This window comes from Anolis sagrei, chromosome 4 (assembly GCF_037176765.1).
Source record: "Anolis sagrei isolate rAnoSag1 chromosome 4, rAnoSag1.mat, whole genome shotgun sequence".
In the NCBI taxonomy this organism is placed as follows: Eukaryota; Metazoa; Chordata; class Lepidosauria; order Squamata; family Dactyloidae; genus Anolis; species Anolis sagrei.
This window is the reverse complement of record NC_090024.1, coordinates 27,357,267-27,368,550: the sequence shown is the minus strand read 5'-3', so window position 1 is coordinate 27,368,550 and position 11,284 is coordinate 27,357,267.

The window sequence follows — 11,284 nt, the reverse complement described above, 5'->3', positions numbered from 1 at the left end:
CTCCAGTATATCTATGTGATGTCCAGTGTGTCAGTGTGTGGTCCTTCTATACAACATGACTCCTATCTTGGGGATACAAATGCACCTTGTCTTAAAGGCCATAAACTGTCTGCAGAAAGCTGAAAGTAAATTCAGGCTTACTGCCAAATTTCTGATGGGCTCAGAGCTGAGTCTAACTGGAGAAAAGAGTCCAAAAATGTGGTGCTGGCTAGGTTGAGGGAGAAAATGGCCAGAGACTGAAATGCAGGTGCAAACAAGAAAACAAGGATTTGGGAACCACCTAAAATGGGTCACTTCTTCTCTGGACAGGATATTTTGGGATTTTTTTTTTTTTGCCCCGGATCCATAATGTAGTTGCTGAATCTTGAGGCCAATGTCGAGATAGTTCAATCTATCTTCAGACTGGCCTGTCCTTTTCCTCCTATGTTGCCACTCTTGCGGGCAATAGTGCTCCCCTTGAAGCCTGGCTGTTACCTACTTTGACTCCTCAGGTCAAAATAGGATGTAGGCAGTGGCATCAAAGAGCATGTAGAGTGATCCCTTCCTTCTTGTTGGTCCTGGCAGTGCCCATTCTGATGCAACTGTGATGGTCATGCATTTGCAGGGAGCTCTGTTGCTGGTGGGGAGTAGCAGCAGCAACATGGAAATGAGGCACCTGTTTCCCTTGTAGTGGTCTATGCAGTGAAATAATGTTTGTGGCGGTGTTTATCTAGATAATGGATTGGGCCAAAACAGATCAAATCTTGCTATCCAGACAGCTTTTTTTTTCATGTCAGGAGCGACTTGAGGAACTTCAAGTCACTTCTAGTGTGAGAGAAATGGCTGTCTGCAAGGACGTCTCCCATGGGATGCCCAGATGTTTGATGTTTTACCATCCTTGTGGGAGGTTTCTCTCATGTCCCTGCATGGGGAGCTGGAGCTGAGAGAGGGAGCTCAACCCGCTCTCCCCAGATTCGAACAGCTTCCCTATTGGTCAGCAGTTCTGCCAGCACAAGGGTTTAACCTATTGCACCATCGGGGGCTCCGTCCAGACAGCTGTGAAGTCCCAGAATACTCTGGAGTTTTCTGCATAGTGTATCCCTCAACTTTAGCTAAAGCAGAACAAATTTGGGTAAGGGTAGAAAACCCGGGATTCTAATCGGAAATCCCTGTGTGTTGTGAAGACAGCCAGTGCTGAATTCAACGTGAGCACAGTCCTGAATAACTCAGATTCAATGCTCTTCTTCTGGAAATATTCTTCTGGAGCTGAAGGAGACCACAAGGTCAATCCAGTCCAACAGTCTGCCATACAGGATATCCAAAGTTAAAGCACTCCTGAGAGAGCTTCTGTTTAAGGAGACCCCAGCACACTGAGACAGCACACTTCACTGTTGAACATCATCAGAAAGTTCATTCTAATGTTTAAATGGAATCTCATTTCCTGTAGTTTGCCATTAATGTCTCTTTTTAAATAAACTACCATCCATCATGAATGCTCTTGTCTTTTATATGGTGCGATCTTGTCTTGACCACAGGATCACACCATATATTTCTCCAAGTTTACTGAAATCCGCTTTTATAAATCTATAATGTATGTCTGACTATGATTGGCTTTAGCTTTCCAGAATAGCATGGTCACTCCCACCTAAGAATCCTGCCCCTTCCATCCCATTAACCAGATCTTTGCTCTTGGCTAAGATCAGATCTTAAAGAGGCGATCCCTTTTTGCCTCTTCCATCTGCAAAGCAAATGAGGAATTTCTTGGACCCGATCTTCTTGCCAGTGTTTCACTTCCAACAAGTGTCAAGAAAGTTGAAATCTCCCATTACAACTACATCACTCCATTTTTAATGTGTGGTCATCTTTTCTGAGATTCCTTCCCATTGCTTTTGTCAGTCTGTTCTTACGCTTGCCTGCTCTGTTGGCAAATAGCAATTGGAAACTCTGATGCCTCCCAAACAGCAACAGTAGCAATGTGTCCCATTGGCTATGAGCACCTGGAGTATGTATGTGTTGATATATGCAGTGTCTAATTAAGTGTTGGTTTGTCCTTGGCCTGTCTGGCATAATCATGAGCAAGCAGGTCAAATATGCCAAATGTCCAGTTGATTTGCCTGCCACCCACTTTGAAATCTGGTCTCCAGACTTCATTCGATTACTTTAATTTCTTGTTGAGTTTTCCTAAACAATTTTGTTGGCAAATCAGTAAATTGTTCAAGTACCAGCTTTGCAAGGTTCCAGCACCAGGAGGATGCATATAGCTGTCAAGCAATGCATGAAATTATCCATGATTTCAAATATCCACGAGTGTATGTGTGTGTCTTGGAATGTATCCCCCATGGATACGGGGGTTGTAGGGTGGTAGGAGTGTGTGAAACGGCAGAAATCCGTTCTGCTTTCGTTTCGATTTTAGGTGCCCCTCCCCCTATTCTGTTGTTGGGAAGATTTCAGAAGTTTGGAGTATGTGTGGCATTTGGATTCCAAATTTGAAACCCTGAGTTCTATTTTCATTTTGGTAGGATTTGTTCCATTGGTGCTAATAGGAAAAATTTAGAGGCCAATTTCTGCGTCATTTTTATGGCTATCAGAATGAAACTTGGCACACTTGTAGGGCACATTTATGGCTGTAAATCTGCTACGGTTCATGATGTTTTGCTCATCCACTGACTTTTTTGGAATTTTAATTTTTTTACCAATAACATTTTTGAAAAAAAGACAACAGGGATTTGTGGGAGTCCAAAACAGTGTGTGCCAAAAGTGGAGCAGAGAATGAGGGACTTGTTTCTCTGTCATTTTTAGGGCCATCAGGATGGAACTTGCTATACTCGTAGAACACATTAACTACCCCAAGCCCCCCAAGTTTTAGAACATTTTGCTAATCCATTTTTTTTTAGAATTTTTAAAAAGTTTTCACCAATAACATTTAAAAAAATTATGCCAGGGATTTTGGGGATTTGAAATCCAAAACAGTGCATGCCACAAGAGGGGAGGTAAATGGACAGAACCAGCCCTCTGATTGGCTGAGAAATATGATGCAGCAAGTATATCTGCATTCGCCGCTCAGCCCCATCACCCCCACCATGGAAAGATTGCAGCTTGCACTTGCAAAACAAACAAATGGTCATAATACTAATGATGAAAAATAAGTTCAAATCAACAATTCTTTCAGAATTTTTTAGCCGAAGGATTAGGCGGCCCGTTTTTCATTCTGGGAAGGCTCCAAAGGAGTCCTTCTTGATCAGTTTCAGGCTGCTCAGTTACCAGATCTCCAAAATTGTCCAAAATCTGAATTGACCAATGGAATTTAGCACACCCCTATTGAGAACTAAATTTGGTTTCCATGGCTAATAGCTACTGAAAAACATATTTTTTATTTGTCACACTCTCTCAGCCTCAAAGGAAGACAAAAGCAACCCCTCTATTGAAGAAATCTTGCAAAGAAATCCCTGTAATAGATTGACATAAGTTATAAACAACTTGACCAAACACAACAACAATATGTTTCCTTTCATGGACTTAGCACTGTTATGGATTGGGGTGAGGCTACAGCCCTCGAGTGTGTGAGGTTGTGAGTACATTCAAACAGAAACATTCACTTCATTTACTTGAATGACTGATGGTGCAATCATTAAATAAATTATCTGCCAATGTTTATTTCACTCTCCCTTATGTATTTTCCTTTTGAACATGTTGCTCCAACACACTTTCCCCCACCCTAGAAAAGACCAAAAAGAGAGAAAGAAATTAAATGCAACCCCACTCTCCAGCACCCAGTGTTATTGTAACGCTGTAGTAGAGATCTAAAATATACAGAAAGTCAGAATATTTTTTTTTAAAAAATTATGACTCTCGTGGGCCCCGTAGCTCAGCCCTACAGTACATATGTTGTATATTAAGGTAGTGGTTCACAATTTGTTTTTGTTGGAAAGTCCTTTGGGATAGATAGCAGGTGGGCCTTCCATTTTCCTCTCATCTGGAGCTATCTTCTGGAGTGAGTAAAAGCAAACTGGAATGCCGTGGGAGCAAAGAAACAAACTCAGAAGTCAGGAGGCATGTGTGACTGTGGCTCCTTCCCCCCCATCCCTTCCGTGAAGCCAAATTTCAGTCTTATTCAACCTCCCACATTGTGCATTATAATAAACATGATGCTGATCAAGATAAAAGTTGGTGTCTGACCCTGCAGTACTTTGTATGTTTTGATGTCTGCTCAAATTAGCAAATGGGTTAAACCCTTGTGCCGGCAAGACTGAAGACCGAATTGTCGGAGGTTCGAATCTGGGGAGAGTGTGGATGAGCTCCCTCTGTCAGCTCCAGCTCCCATGTGAGGACATGAAAGAAGCCTTCCACAAGAATGATAAAACATCAAAACATCTGGGCGTCCTCTGGGCAATGTCACACCTGACATGAAAAAAAAAAAGCACATACCATGAACCCTTTGTTGTTTCACTTTCTCTGCTATGTTTAAAATGTTATGATTTCTCTATTCTGTCTTCAGCCCTTTTTTCTCCCCTTACATTAATTGCTGTAAACTGAGTTTAAAGTGCAAAAGTAGTTAACTTAGGACTTTATCAGATGGAGCTGTGGAAAATGAGGGAAAGCGAAGGAAATTGTCTTCTCGCATTTAGAATCATCTTCTTTGCATGGGATTCTGTCTTTTAAAAAGATGGAGAATTTAGTTACCCCATCACACAGGATTGCCTCCTCCTGCCTCTAGCTCAACTATCTATAGAGGAGCCAGGTGGCATTGTTCTTAAGGCAGACTCCCTTCTCTGGGCTCCTCTCCTTTCCCTCCTAATCTTCTTACTCTCAATTGCAGTGGCCCAACTCCTACTAAGCACTAGAAATTACTGTAGTTGGGATGGGGGAGTGGTGATAGTAAGAAAAACAAAGTAAAAAAAAAGCACAATTTCAAGATTACAGGAAAACAAAATGTTTATATCTTGAAATTGTGGTATTTCTAATTTTAAATTTATTTAAAAGAAATTACTATGACAAGTTTATGAAACAGGATTTTGGGAGATAAATGCCAATGCTTGGTAGAAGACTTCCCATAAGAACACCCATTACTCCACAACACTGAAGTGATTCAACATGAGCAAATTGGACAGATCCCATCCTAGCCCACCCCTTCTCCAATTTCCACGTGAATTATGAGCTCTCCCTGTCACATGTCCTCCCCCCCCCCCCCAATTTCTAAACACATTTCTAAACACACTAAAAGAAATGCTTAGTCAGGGAACTGTTTTAGAAGTATTTAGAAATTGGGGGGACAGGAATTGCTTGTGAATACAGGCTAGTCTTCTGCATGCTCTCCTGTCAGTTTTGTTTTCCAGCTTCTGATTGATACCCTGGTGCTTGACCTTAGGTTTGCCAATCAACCATGGTGCCTCAGCTCCCCATGTGAATTATGACTTTGACATTATCACAAATCTTTTTAAAAATCAACAATAACGACAGTCTGCATAACACCAGAGAAACATTTCTAATAATGTGCTTGTGTCTCATTGATGGCCAGAGTTGTCACTACATTTCAATCAAAGTTAAATTTGAAGTAAATGTAGGTTGCACTTATTATTTAATGAAGGGATGCCAAGAGTTGATAAAATGGATGCTGTTTCCTAGAAACATTTTGCACATCCTTTATTTCAAATGGTTCTCAGACCTTGGTTCTCCAGATGTTTTGGATTTCAGTTTCCAGAAGCTCCAGCTAGTAGGGCCACTACTCAGGAATTCTGGGCAATGACGTTCCAAACATCTGGAGGACCAGGTTCTGAAAACCACTGCCTTCATTCACACCTCCTAAACTGAAATTCAAAACTTTTCCCTGATATACACACTTGAAGAATTTCATGAAAAGCTACAAGCGTTTCAGTATGGCCAGTGAAATATTACATTAATGGTTCTTCATACATTTCTATGTTGTATGTCTCTGTATGTGAAATGACTCAGTGTGGTGTAGAGCCTTGAATGCTAGACTAAGTATCAAAGTCCAAATTGCCACTCAGCCATAGTAGCCGTTTCAGTAAATCACATTCTCTCAGCCTTAAGAGGAAAGTAAAGAACAAATCCCCCCCCCCCCCGAAAAAATGTTACCAAGAAAGAAGGAGTTAATTTGGAGGCACACAATAAGAATAAATAGGAAACATGGTTCTCCTTTTCATACATTTGGAAGGTTCTGTGTGCTTTTAGTTGAAATGTGAAAGAGAGAGGCAACACTGCAGCTGAAACTTCATCCCTCACTTGTCAAGGGTTCTGATGTGCATCTGACCTCCTGCCAACTAAATGGGACAGCTGTATTAATAGAAAAATAGTGGAGCAAGGCTGAGTCTGTCAATCATAAAGCGAAAGTACTAAGTGACACTAGTAAACATCATATTAGCTATTAGTGCCAAGACTCAGAGTGTTGGCAGTCTTCCAAGGAGTGCGGGTTCATTTATTTATTTTTGTAATGAAATACTGTATGAGAAAAATGTAGAAGATTGTAAAATGAGCCTGTAGTTCAGGTATTGTTTATAATTATTGCACGTAAGATATTCAGGAAATATTGCCATAGGAAAGAATGAGAGTGAGAGAGATCTTGCAAATGTTTTCTTTCCAGTGCTTAAATAAGTCTTATCTGTTAAAGTTGTACAGTTTTTTCTTAAGAAAACCATAAACCATTTGTTAACTGTTTACAGGCTGAAGGCTTAAAACAAAATGTCCAAATTGGTTGAAATGCTGCATTAGATATAATAGCGGTTTAATTAAAGACTGCTTTGCTTTCTCTTTGCTTGTTCTTATGCTAATAATTTAGAGTAACCTCTCAGGAGCCCACAGTGGTTAAACCCTTGTGTTGGCAGGACTGCTGCCTTAAAGGTCGGCGGTTCGAATCTGGGGAGTGGAGTGAGCTCCCTTCTGTCAGCTCCAGCTTCTCATGCAGGGACGTGAAAGAATCCTCCCCACAAGATAGTAAAACATCCAGGCTTTCCCTGGGCAACGTCCTTGCAGATGGCCAATTCTCTCACACCAGAAGCAACTTGTAGTATCTCAAGTCGTTTCTGACATGAAAAAAAACACCCCTCTCAGTGCTGTTGATGGGACATGATTTTTTTTCTCTTAAATGTCAAATTTATATGTAGGCAAATGGTCCAGAATCTCATAATATCTGGATGTTGGTGGCAACTACTCACTAGAAAGCATTAATAGAGATGGGTGGGGGAAAGCACAATCCAGAGCAGAGCACGACTCTTTAAGTGACTTTCAACAAATAAATAATTCCTCCATGAATCTGTCTGCCAACTGAGATATTTAACAGAAACCCTTCTTGGCTCTATGAGGTCAGGGCAGGAGCTTGATCTGCCTCAAGTAAGACTTATAAGGGCTCAAAGCTATGTCAATGTATTGCCAATGCCAACAGGGCTCTATCTAAGTCTGAAGATTATAGGTAGGCAAGAAGGAGTAACAGCATCACAATCAAGACAGAGGCAGCTCCTGAGACCAAAGACAAGCAGAGAGGACTTCCCCGCAAAACCACTATTTGGCACCGCTTTGATGTAGGGACAGATCCTAGATTGCTATAAGGCTTCACTACGCACAGGAAGTGAGCAGGGCTAAACTGCCAGAGCAGCATTGCACTAGCAGCCTCCTCAAGCACTTTAAAAAGTAAAATCATAGAGGTGGAAGAGATAACAAGGATCTTTCAGTCCAATTCTGTGCATGCAAGAATATCCAATAAAAGCACTCATGACATATGGTCATCTAACCTTATTTAAAAACCTCTAAAGAAAGTAACCATTACACTCTGAAGCAGCATATTCCACTATCTTACTGTCATTTCTTTTTTACATTCAGCTGGAATCGCTTTCCCTGTAGTTTGAATCTCTTGCTCCATGTTCTGGTATCTGGAGCCGCAGAAAATAAACTCACTCCATCTTCAATATCTGTCAACTATTTAAATGTGGCTATCATGTGATCTTTTAACTTTCTCTTTTCCAGACAAAACATACCCAGCACCCTAAGCAGTTCCTCATAGGATTTGGCTTCCAGTCCTTCAATCATTTTGGTCACTCTTCTTTTTGTAGTTGGGTTACATATTGCAACTTGTCAAGTAGCATCAAGTGGCATTGCTCCAGGAAGTCACACAAAAATCTAAGAAGTCAGGCAGTAGGGGCAAGATACATATGCCAGAACAAATAGTGCTGAATCCTCTGGCAGTAGCAACTCTGTTTTCTTCTCCCATCTTTCTTCTCCCCCAAAAAGTTTAGGCAGACAACTATGGGGGAGATTTAGAGAGAAAATCTGGAACCAAATATGGAAATTTGTAATGCCAGCAGAGATCACCTTATGCTGTAAGGGGCATATGAAGGATTTATCTGCACGTGTTATTGAATGCAGCTCCCATGTGTTCTTTAAAACAATGGTTGCAAAAGTGTCCCATATAAATCCAGGAAAAATATGTCCTCCATTCATTACAGAGTGTGCTAAATTTAATTTTCAATCACAGAACATGTTTTTGTTTTATGAGGCTTAGTGTTAATTATTTACGACCTCATCGGATGGCCAACGGCCAATGGTGGTGCTCTGGTTTGTATAGGGGCATGTGGAATCTGGCACCCCATGCCCCACCTTGCCCGGATTCAAGTGAGGGTGATCACACAGGGGGAAGCATGTGTTAAATAACACATGCTGAGCAACATTTGCTGCTGTTTATGTGTCATGCCTTTTGGCCCTTCTGGAATGCTCCTGACCTGACAATCATATTCATGCATAAAATATTAGGCATAGACAGCTCCCATATTTTGTATGAAATATGGGTTCATAGATGTCTTCAGGGACGACTCTACCCAGTTCTCCTGAAAATAAAACTGCCCCGCAAATAAGTCCTAGCATGATTTTTCAGGATTTTTGAACCCTACAAATAAACACAGTACATAAAGTCAGTTTGGAAAAACAAGACATCTCCTGAAAATAAGCCCTAATGCATCTTTTGGAGCAAAGTTGATTATAAGACTGTCTTATTTTCAGGGAAATGGGGTACACACATTATATTGCCGCAATATAGTTAAGGTGTTATCAGAACATGGATAACTTTGGCCAAATTGTTTCTGCCTAAGAGATGGTGTAGCTGTTGCAGTAGTTAGTCATAGCTTTTTGTGAGAATTTCCCTGATGCAACAGTTTTCACAGTGTCCTTAATATTTTTGATAGAAATGTTATTCCAAGTATATATTGAAGCAGAGTGGTGATTACAATAAGAGGAATTGTGAGAGGCTTTCCAGAACTGGGATCAAAAATGACATCTCCATAAATCATTGGTAACCTTAACACAGACAGTCTTATAGGAACTTTCCTGTCTGAGGTAGAATATACATAAGTTAAAATATTCCTTTCATATTTATCTTTCACTCTGAGGCTTGCAGAAACCAAATTTCTGTCATCGATAATTATTAATCTTCCATTTCACCCTAGAGGGAGTTTTAATAAAGCAGCAAGCACCACATTGGGACAGGAACGGGTCAAAGGGAGAGAAGATGTGATCCAAATATACAAAATGAAAACAAAAAAGAAATATAAAATCCAAATATATAAAAGTGAAAGGGAAAAAAAGAAAGAGAGCTCAGCATAACATCTGTGTGCCACATGTACATAAATCAGGATGGGATTCTAAACATTTCTTACTTCACCTATGTGTAACTTGGGTTTTCTAGTTAATAATATACTAAAAACATTATTATTTGCTTTAGTTTAAAGTGACATTTGATCAAGTCTAGAACAGAACTTCTGCAAACCACTGCCTTAGCTGCAAATGTAGAAATTATTATTCTTTCAGACTGGGAAGCAGGGAAAGGGCCCTTCATTTTAATTCAGTACAATCCAGGAATAAAGTGTATGATAACCTCTGAATCTTAGAGAAGAGGACAAAATAAACCAATTGATGGCTGTGAAAGGGATCAAGTGGATGTACAAGGAAGCACAATCAAATGTCTCCCTGGCACTGGTTCTTTGGAAGCTAGCCTTGAAAATACCTTTATCTCTAATGGCATTTGCAACAAAGATGGAGGACAAACAACAAGGTCTGGCCCAAGGCGAGACCGTGAGGCAATGAGACACACACATACCTTCATACACAAGGCCAGACAGTGGGAAGCTACCACCGTATATTAAATTTTCCTTTGCTGACACTAATTATTTATTAAAGTTTCTTTTGCTGTTACCTTTTATCTATTCATAGGCCACCTACTTCAAAATAATTTTTAAGAAGCCACACAATCTCTTTAGGTAAAATAAAGCAAGAATATGTTGTTTATTTTGTTCTTGAACAGTAAATAAGCGTAGTAGTTTCAACAGATTAACAGGCTTCACTTGGAGAGAGAATAGTCATATAACTTAATTTCTTAAAACAAAGTTACACACACAGGAATACAAACAGGATATTTTGAACCTTTTGAATCCCTCTTTCCACACCAGCCCTCTAATCACTATAGAGGCCTATTATAGTTTTTCTCCTTCTCCCGGAAGGCTTTAACTATATTCCTCAAAGAGGTATCATTCATATAACAGTTCCCAAAACTCTTCCTTCCTTCTCCTTCAAAACTCCTAACTCTTCTTCAAACACCAAACTCCCACCTGAACTAAACTATGGCTGCCTTTGCTCCTTCTCTTTCCCTCTGGCTCCGCAAATCTCCAGTTGCTAAACAATTCTCTCCAATTTCATCTGCCAATCAGACTGCGCTTCCAGCTATGAGGCTGCCTGATCGTTCCACCCCTCTGTTCTCCTTAGCTTTTCCAAGCCAGGCCTGTTTAATGCCTTTTACACCAACCCTGCAAGGTAGGCCAATCCATTAACAGCATTCGAGGCTGCCTTGAATTCCAGACTGGAGGAAGGCAGAGTATAAAACCCCTCCAAAATAAAATAAATAAATATGGTGCATCATGCAGCTATCACCTTCAGAAGATTGAAACCTGGGACATATGTGGTCAAACAAACTAGAGTACAGCTGTCCCCAAGTTACAAGCATCCTACTTACAAACAGCTCATAGTTAAGAACAGGGGTGAGACAACAGGAAGTGAGAGAAATCTACCCATCAAAAGAGAAATTCACTTCTGTATGTGTTATCATGGGGTAAAGGTGTTCCAACTGAAGCTTTCTCACCAAGCTTTGTTTCTACAACAAGCCATTTTTTTTTCAAAATCCAATTATCAGGTGAGGTGAAATCTTCTGAACAGGGGCACAGACAGCAAAAGAAACACTATGGGGTGTTAACCCTTCCCTACAGTACCTATAGTGTTTGTAACTAGGGGACTGCCTGCATAGTTAAGATGGTTA